Raw genomic sequence first — 16,741 nt, forward strand, 5'->3', positions numbered from 1 at the left:
GTAAGCTGATTTGTAAAAAGGGATTCAAAGTTGATGCTCATACTAACAATGAAGCAGAGTATTCTACATTGGAAGCAGGGCTAAACATTTGCATTAAGCATGGTGTAAAGAGACTATGCATAAGAGGTGATTCTCTACTGGTGGTAAAGCAAATACTAGGAGTATGGAAGAGCAAAAACCCTGCATTGAGGAATAAGTGTTTCAAGATCAAGAGCTTGTTGAAGGAGTTTGAAGCATGGGGCATTCGGCATGTGGAGCATTCTCTTAATACAGAAGCACATGAAGCAGCACAAGGAATGATTGGCGAGCTATATGTGTTAAAAGCAGATCTGCCACTTTATCGGGGTCGTGAAAGTCTGACATTGGAAGAAGAGTTTTTGTTGACAGGAGTCATTCCCCAGGACATTGAGAAGGCAAAGAAATATGGGTTTGTACGCAGAGCTTGCAAATACAAGCTCATTGGTGACACCTTATACATGCAAGAGGCTGACTTGGTGTTAAGGTGTGTACCATGGAAGGAAGAGCTGTACAGAGTGCTTGAGGAGAATCATGAAGGAGCATGCGGTGGCCACTTTGCATTTAAAATCACATTGCACAAAATCTTACAGGAGGGTTACATATGGCCAAGTATACAAAAAGATGTGCATCACTGGTGTAGCTCATGCAAAAGGTGCCAGGCATTTGGAAAACGAGTTTTAAAACCAGAGTTGCGCAAGACAATCTTGGCCTTTGACATTTTTGAGAAGTGGGGAATTGATGCAGTAGGACCCTTACCCATTACCAGCAAGGGGAAGAGTTATATTTTGACAGCTGTGGATTATCTTTCCAGGTGGGCAGAAGCTAGAGCAGTGAAGCGAATTACGGCAAGAGATGTTGCAAAGTTTGTTTATGAAGACATCTGCTGTAAATTTGGGGTGCCCTTGGAGCTTCTTTCTGATCAAGGGCCTGGTTTTAGAGCTGACTTGCTATAATACTTGTGTGCCAAAATGCGGATTAAGCATAATTTTACTACTCCTTATTACCCGCAGTGCAACGGTTTGAATGAAAGATTCAATGGTGAACTTGTACACATTCTTGCAAAGGTGACAGAACATCAGGGCAAGAATTGGGATCTGGAGCTGTTCAGTGCTTTATGGGCTTATCGTACATCGGTGAAGACAAGCACAGGTTTTACACCTTTTCACTTAGTGTATGGCAAAGAAGCTTTATTACCTGTGGAAGTTGAGTTGCCTGCAGTTAAAATGTTAGAAAAACTGCTAGGGCCATCTAGCAACACATTTACAGAGAGACTCTTACAGTTACAAGAGGTTCAGCTGGACAGGATGAGTGCCTTGGAACATTATGAGAAGATGCAAAATAGGGCATTGACAAAGATAAATGAGAAGATTAAGAAGAAGGGTATTGAGGAAGGTGATTTGGTGCTACGCTATAATAGTAAGCTCGATAAAACCTTTCAAAAGAAGTTCCAAGTGAAATGGGAGGGGCCCTTCAGAGTAATGAATTGCTTTGCTAATGGCACATATCAATTGGCTGACCTTGATGGGACCCCACATGTATCAGGGTGAATGGTTTGCGTCTCAAGTTATATCATGCACGACTGATGATGGTAGACAAGGATGAAAGAATTGAAGAAGTAAAAAATAGTGTCTTTGAGAACATGGCAATATCAGATACATTGAGTCTCACGACACTGTTTTTTGCTGACCATGAATGATCTAGCAGGCTAGGGGATGGGCAAACTATGTTAGGTTTTTTTTGGTAATATTTTCTTGGCATATGTACACACTCATGCATGGCAATTACAAATAAAGGGTGTCCATCTCCAAGGGCCAAAGGGGGTATAAGGCCACATGTGAACGGGTCTAACAAAAATATACAATGTGTACAGTTAGTTATTGGTTTACCTTGATAAATAAGAAATGGAAGGAGTGTGAGATGAGAATCAAGGCAGGTTTTAGCACTATCATATGTGGACAAGGATGTTGACAAATAATGTGAGCATGCAAAGCTCCATTTCTTTAAAAAATGGATAGGGACCCGTTAGAGGAGGTCAGCTACAGTACAGGTCCTTGGCATTTCATGGGAAACAAGGTATTTGTGGTCCACAAGATATTATTTAAAAGGTGCAAGGTCTTCCTTGAATGCAAGAGTCACCATGGAATTAAATACAAGGCTTGCTAAAAATAGAAGGTGGCCTTGGATGGTTTCAAAAATTCCTCAACTAGCCTCAAAATTCAAAAGGGCGCCGCGTGAAAGTGGGGTGAGCTCTCTGACATACGTTGGAGTATTATGAATAATATAATACTCTTGGGTTGAATGGGCAGCGCACGCTGGTGTATAAAGAGAGGAGGGGAGCAAGCTCAAAAAGAAGTAGAGAGGTAGCACTCGCAGCTCTAATGCAAAAGAGCGCAGCCCATATGCGTTAAAACTGTGTGTTCTGTAGCGATTGTGGTTGTAGAGTGTAGCTCTAATGTTCTCAAGGAGCTGCGCTGCACTCTCCATTGGTATGTAGGGGGACTCTCAGAATTTCCAGTGGGGAAACAGTGAGAGCTTGCCATTACAATGTTCTAGTAGAGCTTGCAGCCCATGTGCGGGTGAACTGTGGTTCTGTATCTCTCAGAGAGAAGAGTTGCTGTAGTGTCTATGGAAAGGGTGGAAAGGGCTCAGCTCTAAGATAACCAGAGAGCTGCGCAATACATCTGCGTAGCCCATGTGTGTAGAGAGGAGGGAATGAAGCCTTGGTAGTTTTCAGAGTCGTGTTTTTTTCTTGTTGTTTTGCCGCGCTGGTGGCTGGTAGTGCAATCGCCCACAGAGCTGTGATTGCATTGTTGCCGCTGGAGAGCAGAACTTGTATTTGTTTCGTGTGTTGCCTTGTTGGGCTTGACTGCTAGGTTTAGTTGGGATATGCTATTGCTCCAATTACCCAAGCTCATTTAAGGGGAAACCGAGCTGACAAGAACAGAGGAGGTTCAGCGCAACCAGCTTGCTTCCCTTATATCCTTATTGGTGTTTGCTGCTGGGGGCTTTTCACATGAAGACATTATTCTTTGGAGGTTTGTGAGGCTTGGGCTATTCACATGCTTTGGAGGCTATTCACACTTGGCTATATAAGGTGGTGGGGCTTAAAGAAGGTTCAAGAGAAAATCAAGCTCAAGGTAGAAGTATATGTGCTGGTGGTTCTTATGGTTGGGCTATCTTGATTCGCCTATCAAAACATTGAAGATCATCTTTGTTTGATCTCGGGCGAGGTTATCTCATTGTGCATGTGTGATGTGAGAGTCTGTTTGGGATGATGCTCTTTGAAATGATTATGGATGTGTGGTGTTGATAAGATATTGTCTTGTGATTGTGCCTCCTAATCACACACTGCTTGCCAGGTTGGGAAAATTGAAGTTCCTTACTGATGTTGTCTTTTCTGGGGAACTGAAGTTTGCATAAAGCTCATACTTGATGGAATGTAACCTTGTTTATGTCAAGTGGTTCTCTCACCATTTTTTCTGTGGTGATCATTTGGCTTATGGCTGTGAGCCTATTTCATAACAAGGGTGCACCCCTATATGCATATGTATCAATTGAGTAAAGGGTGGCAGATGTTGATGTGCCCATCTCCCCTTGCATGTCTGGATCAAATGTATGTAGGCTTCCCCCCGTTGCTTGAAAAATTGCATGAGGGTAGAGACAAAGTCTCATGCTTAAGAGGTTAAATGTTGTGTCAGCTCATTGAGAAGTTGACTGGTGCCCCTTTTTCTTGATGTTGGTGTGTACTCCGAACTATGGAAAGGCATTGCTATAGAGGTGTTCTGTGTCTCTCTGCCTCCCTTCACAACGTTTACAAGCCAAGGCACGAGAAACAATCAAAAAGAATGTAAAAGACAATACCTCAACATGGTTAGAAGAACATGCTTTAAAATAGAACCCAAAAGAGAAAACAAAACCTTCTAAACCCAAGAAAAACAAGGAACTACAAACTATCGAAACCAAGGTCGAATTAAAAGACAGGGAAAGGGATCCTGTAGTAGAGGACATAAATCCAAAAGGGGGACATAAACACACAAGAGCCAAAAGCTGTATATGATGCAGAAGCATCCACCTCAAAAGCCACAACACAAACCACAACACCCATATGTGCAACACAGGATACAAAAACCCAAAAGAAAATTCGATCTCGACGCAAGGGTAAACATAATGAGAAACTCACAAACCAAAGAAAGTCAGAGAATGAAACAAGTTCTAGTACTTCACTAAGTGAGGATGAAACAAGTTCTTACTCTTCGCTCAATGCACCATATAGACCAATAAAGAAACTAGAACCCACCCAACCACCCCAAATGGATAATAATGATCACATGACATATGCGGAACGCAAAAAGCAAGCTCAAGAGAGAATGCTTAGCTTGGTTGAATGTCTTACAGGGTCACCGATTGTGATTGAGCCTCATAATTCCAATCCTAAAATAGCAACCAAGATACAAAGCCTAGAGGAGTACCACTTCCCCTTTCAAGAGGAATATATACTCTCTATGTTGCCATATATATAGGCAGTGATGTGTGTGAACACACTTAGGACCGCCGGGGCACTTTTTCCCTCTTTAGGAGGTTTTTTCCCCCGGCTTGTATATACGCCCATCATTCTAGAGCTAACTTATCTTTTTCACATTGACACAATCTAATACATTGTGTGTTGTGTGCATTCTTGCTTCTTCTTCTCCAAGCTTTGTGTGCTTTCTTGAAACCCTAATTCCAACAATTGGTACCAGCGTAGGCATTGGCTCCCAGGGCTACGCCGCCAGCACCCTACGACTCACGCTCTCCGATTGAGGTGAGCTTTCACGAGCACTTGCAAGTCCCTATACTCTGCAAATAAACCCATAGGGCTTTGCGTTCTCAGAAATCGCATCTGAGGTCGTTTCGGGCTCCGTTTTTGCATTTCAAGCTCTGCACAGGTGTTTTCGTCATTTTGTGCAGAAATTTTGACAGTGCAGTTTTCTGCAAAACAGGCATACGTACTCTATTGTGGACTATGCTACATAGCACGAGTTGTTTTCTGTTCAGTCTTTGCTTCATTACAGGTAGCTTTTGCATCAGTTTCAGTCAGTGGCCATGGCTGATAACAGCAATGATGTATTTCGCATGTTATCTGCTGATGACAAATTGGATGGAGACAGCAACTATCCACTTTGGGCATACATGATGCAGCATGTTTTGGTTGCAAAAGGAGTGTGGAACATTGTGCAGGGTATGGATGTACATCCAGGTTCTGTGGATGTAGGATCTGTTGAGGATGTTGTAGGTTCTAGTAGCTCTACTGTTGCTACTGTTTTACCCACTACTGAACAAGCTCGTTGGGATGGTAAAGATGCGCAGGCTCATGCCTTGATTGCACTTTCTATCAAACGTAACATCACCCCACATATTCGTTCAGCTAAAACAGCAAAACAGGCTTGGGATATTCTAGCTAGTTTGTATGCAGGTCGTAACGAGGCAAAAATCTCTTACCTACGTAAAGAGCTAGAATTGAAGATTATGCAGGAAGATGATAACATGAATGTTTTTCTTGCTGAGATTAAAGATCTCAAAGAACAGTTGATTTCTACAGGTGAGATTATTCCTGATCATTCTCTTGTGCAGACTGTTCTTGATGCTTTACCTGAGACATATCAGACTTTTGCTTTCACGTGGAGACTTCTTTACTGAGGACAGACCTGATGCTGTCAAGTATGATACTTTAGTCAACAAGATCTTGCAAGAAACACAGTCCAGGCAAAACAGGGCTAGGCAGCGTCGTGCAGTTGATCAAGCATTTATTGCTGCCCAATAGGCAGAGAAGAAGTGGTAAGGCAACCCCTTCCACTGTTTCTTCTCCTATTATTAGGTTTGCAACTTCTTCTCCTTCCACAAGTAGCAACAATAAGTCTGAGAAGGCTCTTGATAAAGGCAAGAAAAAGATCAGGTGCAACTATTGTAAGGCAAATGATCATGTCATTAAGAATTACCCTAAGCTAAAGGCTAAAGACGCAAAGAAGAAAGAGTCAAATGTAGCCACAATAGCGGATGCTTCTACAAATGCAGATTCTGCAAATGTTGTGCAGGATACAGAATGGGCGTTTAGCGTGTATTGCCAGTATGACCCATCTGTACATGATGCATGTTTGGTAGTTTCTGTTGACTCTAATGTATGGTATTTTGATAGTGGTGCTACAAAGCACATTACCTCGCATCGTGATATGTTCACTTGTCTTCAGGCTGTCTCTAATGGGAATACTGTCACATGTGCCAATAATGCTTCTTACCCAGTGAAGGACGTTGGTAAAATTATGCTTACTGCTGCAAATGGCAGCGCTTTCACACTTTCAGATGCTTTGTATGTGCCAGGAATAAAGAAGAATCTATTGTCTGTCTCTCTGCGCTTGCTAGACTTGGACTTGTAGTCAAATTTATGGATGACAGATGTACTGTTCATGATTTGACTTCTGGTGATACGATTATTACATCTGGCACCTTGTTTTGTGGACTGTATAGGCTCAATTCTTATGACAAGTGTGTGGAAGATTCAGCAAATGTAGTTTCTGATGAAAAGGCAGTTTCAGATGCAAAACTATGGCATGCTCGTTCTGAACTTTGCTAGTTTGCTACGTTTGCAGAAATTTGATATGGTTTCTTCATTGCCCCCTCTTGAGGCACCATTGAAACATGTTTGTGAAGGCTGTATTTTGGGCAAAATGCAGCGTTCTGCGTTTCCAAAGGATGGTTCTGTGCGGGCCACTCGCAAATTGCAACTTGTACATAGTGATGTATGTGGGCCTATGCAAACTCCGTCATTTGGTAAACACTTGTACTTCGTGACTTTCATTGATGATTACTCAAGGCATGCATGGGTATATCCACTGAAGGCAAAGTCCGAAGTGGGCACCCTTCGTTCTGATCGAGGGGGGGAGTACTTGTCTAAAGAGTTTGATGCATTTCTGGCTAGTCATGGGATAAAACACCAAAGTACAGTGCCATATACCCCTCAGCAAAATGGTGTTGCTGAGAGGAAAAACAGGTCACTTATGGAGATGGCACGATGTATAGTCAAGATCCAAGCTTTGCCACATGCGTTTTGGCTTGAGGCTGTCATGTGTGCTGCATATGTACTCAACAGGTGTCCCACTAAGGCCTTGCAGTCTATTACTCCATATGAAGCTTGGCATGGCAGGAAGCCTTCTATTGGTCACTTGCGTGTCTTTGGTTGCTTGGCCTATGCTTTAGTGCCTGTGCAACAACGCAAAAAATTGGATGATAAGGCTGTCAAATGCATTTTTGTTGGTTACAGTGCTGAGAGCAAGGGTTACAGATTGTATCATCTGCAGTCAAAGTGTATCTTGATTAGTCGAGATGTTGTTTTTGTGGAAGATGCTGTGCAACCCTTGTTATCATGTACCAAAGACATAGGTGTGAGCTCACGGGATGTATTTGATACATTGTTACCTCTGTTTACATGTGGGAATTCAAATGTAAGTCCTAATGAGGCAAATATTCAGCCTATGCAGATTTTAAATGACATCATAGATCAGCCTATTTCTGATGTAGATTTACAGGATGTAATTTCTGAGGATAGGGCTGAAAATGAGCAGGCTAGAGGTATGCTTAAATGGCTGGTGCAAACCTTGCGTGATAGTAAAATTGATGCACTTATATCTAGTCGTACTCGTTCAGGTTTTCAGCATGCCTCTTATGCATCAGATTGTTATGCTTTGGCTGTGTCTAGTATGTGTGAAGAGGAAGAACCTCTTTCATTTGATGAGGCACAAAAATCAAAAAATTTGTTGGCTGCAATGCAAAGTGAATATGATGCTATAATGAAGAATGGTACATGGTCTTTGTGTGATTTGCCTATTGGTAAAAAGGCCATTGGATGTAAGTGGGTTTTTAAGTTGAAACGAAAGCCAGATGGCAGTGTGATCGCTATAAGGCTAGACTTGTGTTGCAAAGGGTTATGCTCAAGAAAAGGGCATTGATTTTGATGAGACCTTTGCTCCCACTTGTCATATGACTACCATTCGTAGCATTTGTGCATTGGCAGCTCATAATGGTTGGAATGTACATCAGTTGGACATAAAGACTGCGTTCTTGAATGGAGATTTGCATGAGGAGGTGTATGTATCGCAGCCTCGTGGTTTTGTTCAAAGAGGGCAGAAAAACAAAGTGTGCAGGTTGAAAAAGGCTTTATATGGTTTAAAGCAAGCTCCACGAGCTTGGTATGAAAAGATACATGCATATTTGACTGCACATGGTTTTCAGAATAGTCCAACAGAAAGCACTTTGTATGTTAAATGTGTGGATGATGTACATCTAATCATTGCTCTCTATGTCGATGACATGCTGCTCACAGGACCAAATGAAAGTCATATTGTTGATTTTAAGGTTGATTTGAATGCCTCTTTTGAGATGTCAGATTTGGGGCATTTGCATCATTATTTGGGGCATTGGGACATTTGCATCATTATTTGGGGATACAATTTAAGCAGTGTGATGGAGGTATTGCTTTGTGTCAGACAAAGTATATTGAGACATTGTTGCAGAGATTTGGCCTTGAAGACTGCAAGCCTATTGCTACTCCAATGGAGATAGGTTTAAAGTTGAGTCTTCATGATGCTGGAGATCACTTTGATGTCACACTCTAACAGACAGCTGTTGGTTGCCTCATTTATGTATGCATTACGAGGCCGGACATTCAGTTTGCAGTCTCACAGGTGAGCAGGTTTATGCATAGCCCAGGGTCTCAGCATTGGAAGGCAGTTAAATGCATCTTTTGCTACTTGAGTGGCACCATACATCTTGGGTTATTTTATCCCAAGGGGGGATCATTGCCGCCAGATTTACATGCTTTTTCGGACTCAGATTGGGCTGGTTGCTATGACACAAGAGTGTCCACAAGTGGTTTTTGTTTCATACTCGGTAGATCATGCATATCTTGGTTGAGCAAGAAGCAACCTACTATGGCCACTTCTAGTTGTGAAGCTGAGTACAGGGTAGCTTTCACAGCTACGGTTGAGTGTGTGTGGCTCAGACGGCTTATGGCTGACTTGGGTGTTGGGCTGCCACCTCTATCTTCACTGACAGTCAGAGTGCATTGGCAGTTGCGAGAAACCCAGTTTTTCATGCTCGCACAAAGCACATTGAGGTGCATTATCACTATGTCAGGGAGAGACTCTCAGCAGGAGAGATCAGCTTGGCCTATGTGCCAACACAGGACAACCTCGTCGATCTTTTCACAAAGGCGCTTTCTCGTGAGAAGTTCGAAGCCTTCCGCAAAGCTTTGGGCTTGCTCCCCTTTGTGGATTGATCTACTTCGGGCATGGCACTCCCCTATACATGAGTGCCAGCTCTCGTTCACACCATCACTCCCAGGGGGGATTTGTTGCCATATATAGGCAGTGATGTGTGTGAACACACTTAGGACCGTCAGGACACTTTTTCCCTCTTTAGGAGGTTTTTTTTCCCGGCTTGTATATACGCCCATCATTCTAGGGCTAACTTATCTTTTGTACATTGACACAATCTAATACATTATGTGTTGTGTGCATTCTTGCTTCTTCTTTGTGAAGCTAAGTACAGGGTAGCTGTGTGTGGGCTCAGACGGCTTATGGTGGCTGACTTGGGTGTTGGACAGGAGTCTGCCACCTCTATCTTCACTGACAGTCAGAGTGCATTTGCAGTTGCGAGAAACCCAGTTTTTCATGCTCGCACAAAGCACATTGAGGTGCATTATCACTATGTCAGGGAGAGACTCTCAGCACGAGAGATCATCTTTGCCTATGTGCCAACACAGGACAACCTCGTCGATCTTTTCACAAAGGGGCTTCCTCGTGAGAAGTTCGAAGCTTTCCGCAAAGCTTTGGGCTTGCTCCCCTTTGTGGATTGATCTACTTCAGGCATGGAACTCCCCTATACATGAGTGCCAGCTCTCGTTCACACCATCACTCCCAAGGGGATTTGTTGCCATATATATAGGCAGTGATGTGTGTGAACACACTTAGGACCGCCGGGGCACTTTTTCTCTCTTTAGGAGGTTTTTTCCCCCGGCTTGTATATACGCCCATCATTCTAGGGCTAACTTATCTTTTGTATATTGACACAATCTAATACATTGTGTGTTGTGTGCATTCTTGCTTCTTCTTCTCCAAGCTTTGTGTGCTTTCCTGTAACCCTAATTCCAACACTCTACAGAAGAGTCATTTGAAACAAACTGTATGAACTATACGCTTGAGAAAGCACGTGAGGAAGATTAAAATAGTCTCTCAAAACCTCATTCGGAGGAATGCTCTTCTCTCATGAACATAAAGCTAGCATCACATCAGCACTTGTACTTTTAATGGCTCAACCTGAGTTATACAAGGTTATGAACTCCATAAAGCAGGACTGTTAGGATTCGCAAGTTTCCAAACAGCCCTCATTAAGAATTGTCAAAGGGACAAGTGTGCCAGTGTACACATTAGGTACTCTTGAAAAAGCTGAAAGCCAAAATGAGGATGTCATTGGGACAACCTAAACTCAACCCTACAAGCAATAGTCTTGCAAGAGGAGACAATGGACAGAATATTGAAGTTCTAGGTTACTTTAGATACACTACTCAAACAATTGTTGGCGATATGGAATTTACATTCCATGCTACCCTAGATTCGCTTGAGTATGATGTCGTCCTTGGCGGAACTTGGATAGGTGAATCGTTGTATTTAATAGATGAATACATGCAAACAGTCACCTTGAACACTCCTACAAGCACTTTAAAATTGCTATTATAGGAGGAAGAGACCTTGCAGGACGTGGAACTTCTAACATATCTTACTGAAAAGATCCCTAGGATTTTGATGGGATTGGAAATTTCAAATAAAATCACCACAACTCAAGCACAGCTTTATCCAACATGAGAACACAATCTCATGACCCTCGAGCTATGGGATTTTTTAGGTCAACCCCAACACTCACGGCACATCCTGAAAGAATATACTTTTTACACAAGACTTGAACATGCCATGTTTGGGGTACTTTGAACATAAAATGTATATTGAAACTAACCCCCTCACTTGTAAGTTTTTTGTGGTCGAGTATGTGGCTACTATGAAGATGCCAATCAAATTTGGGTGCCTCAACAGTCAAAACCTTTTTCTCAACAGAGCACTCGAAAGCCAAGGAAAAAGAAAAGTACTCTACACAACGCAGTCCACAAAAGCCTATACGAGTTCCTCAAAGGACTCCACCAATGCAATAAGTGTAGGTACCAAAAACACTGTTGTGCAGGCACAAGGGTACTACAAATGAAATACAAAAGCTTGGGTCCCCAAGCGCATCACAAAGTCCCCTAAGCTTGCACAAAGAAGAAAACCTCAACACCAAGCACATCGGCTCACCAATTTACAATGTTCATCAAAGACGAGTGCCTGTGCATGTGCTTCAACAACAACGATGCTTTGATGGTAATTCTATCATATGGTTGCCAAAATCGAACAATGTGAAGAAAACCTCACCACCGACTTCAACCCCAACAACTTCACCTAAAGCTCAACAAGAATGGAGGATGACAAGCAAATCACTCTCGTGCATTCAACACCAACACAAGAGCTTGTGTGTTCAACCAAACAATCAGCAGTCTTCCCTACTACCTCGACAACATCTGAGCAACAAATTCCACAATCAATACCCACATCTGCACGGAGACTTATGAGCGCATCAAGTACAAAATAACAATGCTCTTGTCACCCCTCTGGATGTGAGAAATAAGTGCATAAGAAGCAGTTGCTCGCAAGTCATGACCTAGCTGACCAATTTATTTTTATTTTTTTTAAAACTATCAAGGTCAAAACCTGCAACTTCATGAGGTCAAGACCTGCAACTTCATGAGGTCAAAACCTACAAATTCATGGAATTCCATCTCATGGAATTACAATTCACGGAGTTTCATCTCACGGCTTAAGAACCTACACTTTCACAATTTAAGCATCATCCCGAATTAAACCATATCACACAATAGCCATTATATATTTGTTAAGCTTATTGCTTAGTATTCTTTTGGCTGAATTAATGTAGCAGCTACTCCATGAGTACATATCCATACTCATGCACTGGAGAACATTTGCACCAAAGCCTCACCATCAACAACTTCCAAGTACATCTCTGGATGGGGGGGCCATGGTGGGCGAAGCTTGGTCAATGATACAACCCATCACCTGGAATTTTCCTTCAAATTACAAACCTCTCCAAACGACGCTACCATCTTCACAAATCAATGATCTTCAATCCTTCATGAAGATCTCTATATTAGCCTCACAAGTCGATGTAATTCTTTCAATCCTCACCCCAACAAGTGGCTACTTCAACAGAGCAGTTCAATATGAGTCTATATGACTCAATTTTAGTACTTTATGTAAATCTACTTTATAAGAGTACTTAAATATACATAAAAATATAAAAAGCACATAGGCAGAAGAAGATAGGATCAGGACCTACTTAACAACATTTAACAAGAATCCTGCCACACAAAGGGACATCACAAGCCAATTACTTCAAATGACGAATGTCGTTTCAATGAATCAAATGAGGAACTGAGAATCACCATCTCGTTTTGATGATTAAGTCTACGTTCCTCTAGATCCTTCTCTCTCCTCTCCCATTATTAACATCTCTTAGTGTCCCCACTAACAAAAATCAAATGTAATCTTGCTACCGTGATTGCCAAAAATAAAGTGAGCAAAAAAAAGGGCTCATACAAATATAAAAATGTAATCATTCGCAAAAAACCCCACCCTCCACCCTGTTAGGAATTCCTAATAAACCATTAACCTATTCATTCATTAACTAGGTTTCCTTATTTCCTCCGGAGAAACAAGGACCATTGAATGTCATTCAACATCAAAGCCATCGACAAAGCTTGTTCATTATCCCCACACAAAGGTCTTTAACGCGATCACACGAACGCAATCGCCATAAGGAAGGGGGGGATGTTAATCCAATTCTAGGATTAACAAGAGCTATCGCCATTATCTTACATCAAGGAGTCACGGTAGATACACCAAAGGGTCATACATTCAAGATATGAAGCAATAGTGTCCAAATCTACAACTTGGATGGGCGCCCATAATGGTGTGACGGAGTATTTATGGTGATTCCCGCTCTTCATCAAGAGCATGTGGTAGCAAGTTAGGATGAAGTCCTAAGTGATGTACTTCATGGGGGATATATTATGAGAGTAGTCATTGTAATAGTATTAGGCCTCTTATGCACCTAAAGTGCCCGATCGGCCACAGTTTAAGTGAGTGTGAACACTTATGGCCATGTATATAAGTGAATTTCTCTCATAATACAACATACTCTCCCATTGTGCAATTGAGTCTTGCTCTTGCTAATCCTCTTACTAATCTCTCTCCCTAATGCATGCTAGTGAGTGTGTGTGAGTGAAGTGAGGTGAGAGGAGGGACGAGGACCCGTAGTGCAATGCGGCGGTGTGACAATGCTCGCGGGAGACGTGCTGGAATTGCTTATCAAGGAGTTGTAGAGCTTGGAGACCTCAAGGGTTATGAGCTCAGCCATTGGAAAGATCATCACTCCCACGACAGTTGCGGTTCACCAGGTAATCTCTTTTTGGATGTGTTTCAAGGAGGGTTAGGGTGAGCCATAACAATTCCATCGTAGAATAAATAGAATCCTCTCGTAGAATAGACACAATCCTCTATAAAAAAAGGCATCTCTGTTGTTGATAATGATTTTCTTGGTAAAAGGATTATAGAGACTATAGCCTTTAGTTTATAAACTATAGCTAATAAAAATGCATTTCATAGCCTTAACATGAAGCCTAGTCATGCTTTGTGCTAGCACATGGGCATATGCCAAATAACCAAAATTATGTATGTGTCCTTAGGTTTTTTTTAAGCCAAGCTTCATAAGGAGTGATGGTTTTTAAAGCTTTAGTGGGTACATGATGTTTAGCACATAGTAGTACAAAGAACTGCTTCCATCCAAAACTTCTATAGGAGATACTAACCTTTAACCATGTATCTAACCATCTTCATATAAGAGTCTTGTTTTTTCTTTGAGCAACACCATTTTGCTATGGTGTATAAGGAGCTATGCATTGATGCTTAATGTTTTTTTGTGTTAAGAATTTTGAAATCATTAGATAATATTTCCCTCCTCTATTCATACACGGAGGGCTTGGACTAAACCAATTTCCTTCTCAAGCACCAACAAGCAAGAAAGTGTTTAAAATGAGAAAATACCTCTGATTTTTCTTTCATGGGATAAGACTAGCCGAATTTGCTAAAGTCATCAATGAAGGCCACAAAATAATTTTTTCCTCCCAAAGGTGAAGTCCACATTAGAGCACACACATCATTGTGTATGAGCTACAATTTGTGGGTCAGCTCTATCTACTACTGCATTCTTTGGGAAGGGTTGGTGGAAAAGCTTGACAATGACACATCTTGAACAAATATATCTAGGTGGGAAAGGTTTCCAAGGATATATCCTTTACAAATATATCTAGGTTGGGGATCAAGTTGAGAAATATCCTCTAACATCTCATGTTTCTGTAAAAGCATTAATCCACCAATCGATGTATGGCCAAGCCTAGCATGCCATAGTTTAACTAGGAATCTTTGTTGCATTTGGAGTGTCTTCCAGAAAAGCATCATCACACTTATCATACATGTCAAACTTATACAGACCATGGTGGTTGAGAGTTCTAGTAAATGAAATTTGCTTGTCCTATTCTCTATCACAAATAGTGCATTTATCATCTACAAATTTAATATTAAGACAGCCCCTTGTTAGAGTGGGCATTGAAAGTAGATTCTTCTTTATACCTAGAATAAATAGTACATTTTAAAGACAAAGATTCTCATCAATCACTTGATAAATCTCACCAACACCTTTGACTAGATAGGAGACATTGTTGGGACACATAAAAGTGTGACATCCTACATAGATTCCATATTATTGACCAAACTTCTTTGAGAAGTAATGTGCTTGGAAGCACCATTGTCAAGATACCAACTGTCTGCAGTTACACTAAGACATGAACCCTAGTCAGGATTAAAGCTACAAACAACCATAAGTGAGAAGTCTTTAAAGATAACATTTGTAGAGTTCTCTTTCTTCGCACTTTGGTTGTCTGGGGCAGAGCTAGTAGAACCTTTTTTAGATTCCTTTTTCTTCTTTTCCTTAGGCTACAATTTATAGAATTTCTTGGACAAATCAAATGGCACACACAGTTTCTTCGATATTTGACACTTGTGGCACTGTCCATTATACTTGCTCACAAAAAATAATGCCCAATATGTGTAGAATAATTACTTTGAAAAGGCACTTCAATAACTCAAGATCATGCTTGGAGGAATTGTGATTTTGTAGTCTCTAAATTGGATGAGGCTTTTCCATGTCTTTGTTGATGGCTCAAATGTTATATAATCATAAGTCCCCTCTTGTAGGAGACAAAATAAGGATGGTACCACCTGATTTACTATGCAAGCCATATGTGAAGAACTAATCCACATCTGAGAGATAGGGGGGAGGTAGGACTTAGATATGATTAGGGATAATATTGTCAATAACTAAGTTTCGACATTACCTATTGTGTAATTTTTTTTCTTTCCATGTCAACCTCTAGGATTTAGTATATTTGGTAAGACGGATCTAATAAGAAAGTTAGGATGTCGATATTGCAACAATTTGATTTTATAATGTGACACATACATATCAATAAACATGATGTCATAGATTTCTTATCCTAAATGCTATGGAGATTTGTTTACATTGGGTGGAAGTTCCGCAAATGATTTGGTATGATGAAATGATGGTGTCCTTGAGTGATGGAGCATTTCTAAAAGGAATGTCATGAAATCACTGGAAGAGACTAGGTCTCCACAGTAAGATATTCCAGGCCAATTGTATGAGATGGGGATAAATCTGGTATTTACAAAGGTGTGTACTAGGTCATGATGAGCAACATGCAGTTCATTTGTAGAGGCATACCAAAGAGTAAATGGAGGACATTTTTTTGGTGATATCACAATTGGAAGACTTTCTAGGGAGGATTATAGTAGCCACCACGATAGTTTTAAAAGATGCATTGTAGTATGTCAAAGCTTGTGGTTTTTGTCAACGGTTGGGTCACCCTAATGTTGTGACGGATAGGATGCCATGCTACCGAGTATTTCCTTTAGAGCCTTTTCAAAATGGGGAGTAGATTTTGTTGAACTATTTAAATCCCTAACACATAGAACTGACAATAAATATATTTTGGTGGTCCACAAAATATTGTACCAACTGGGTGTGGTGGAGGCCAAGACACTTAGAGAGAATAAGGCCACACAACAAAAAAACTTTTATATAAAATAATTATGACAAGATTTGGATATCCAATCAAATTGGTCAGTGTGGAGGCCATTTCTTGAATGATTTCTTGAATAATGTGATCTGTAGTCTTGCATGATTTAACATATGAGACCCATAGTGTATTATCCTCAAGGCAATGGGATAAGAAGATTCTACCAATCATGTAATTTAAAAAAATCCTAAAGAAAATAGTCAATGAAAATCAAATTGGCTAAGATCAAAAGCTATATTGTACACGTTAGGGGTTTTGGATAACTTATAAGGTAGCAACCAGAGGTACTCTTTTTTTCATCCATGTGTGGTCTAGAGGTTGTGGTTCCCATGGAGTTTTTCATTCCACTTTCTAGAGTGAAAATTATTTCCCTCCTTTTTT

The sequence above is a fragment of the Cibotium barometz genome, chromosome 6 (assembly GCF_041138505.1).
Source record: "Cibotium barometz isolate CiBa-2024 chromosome 6, ASM4113850v1, whole genome shotgun sequence".
Classification (NCBI taxonomy): Eukaryota; Viridiplantae; Streptophyta; class Polypodiopsida; order Cyatheales; family Cibotiaceae; genus Cibotium; species Cibotium barometz.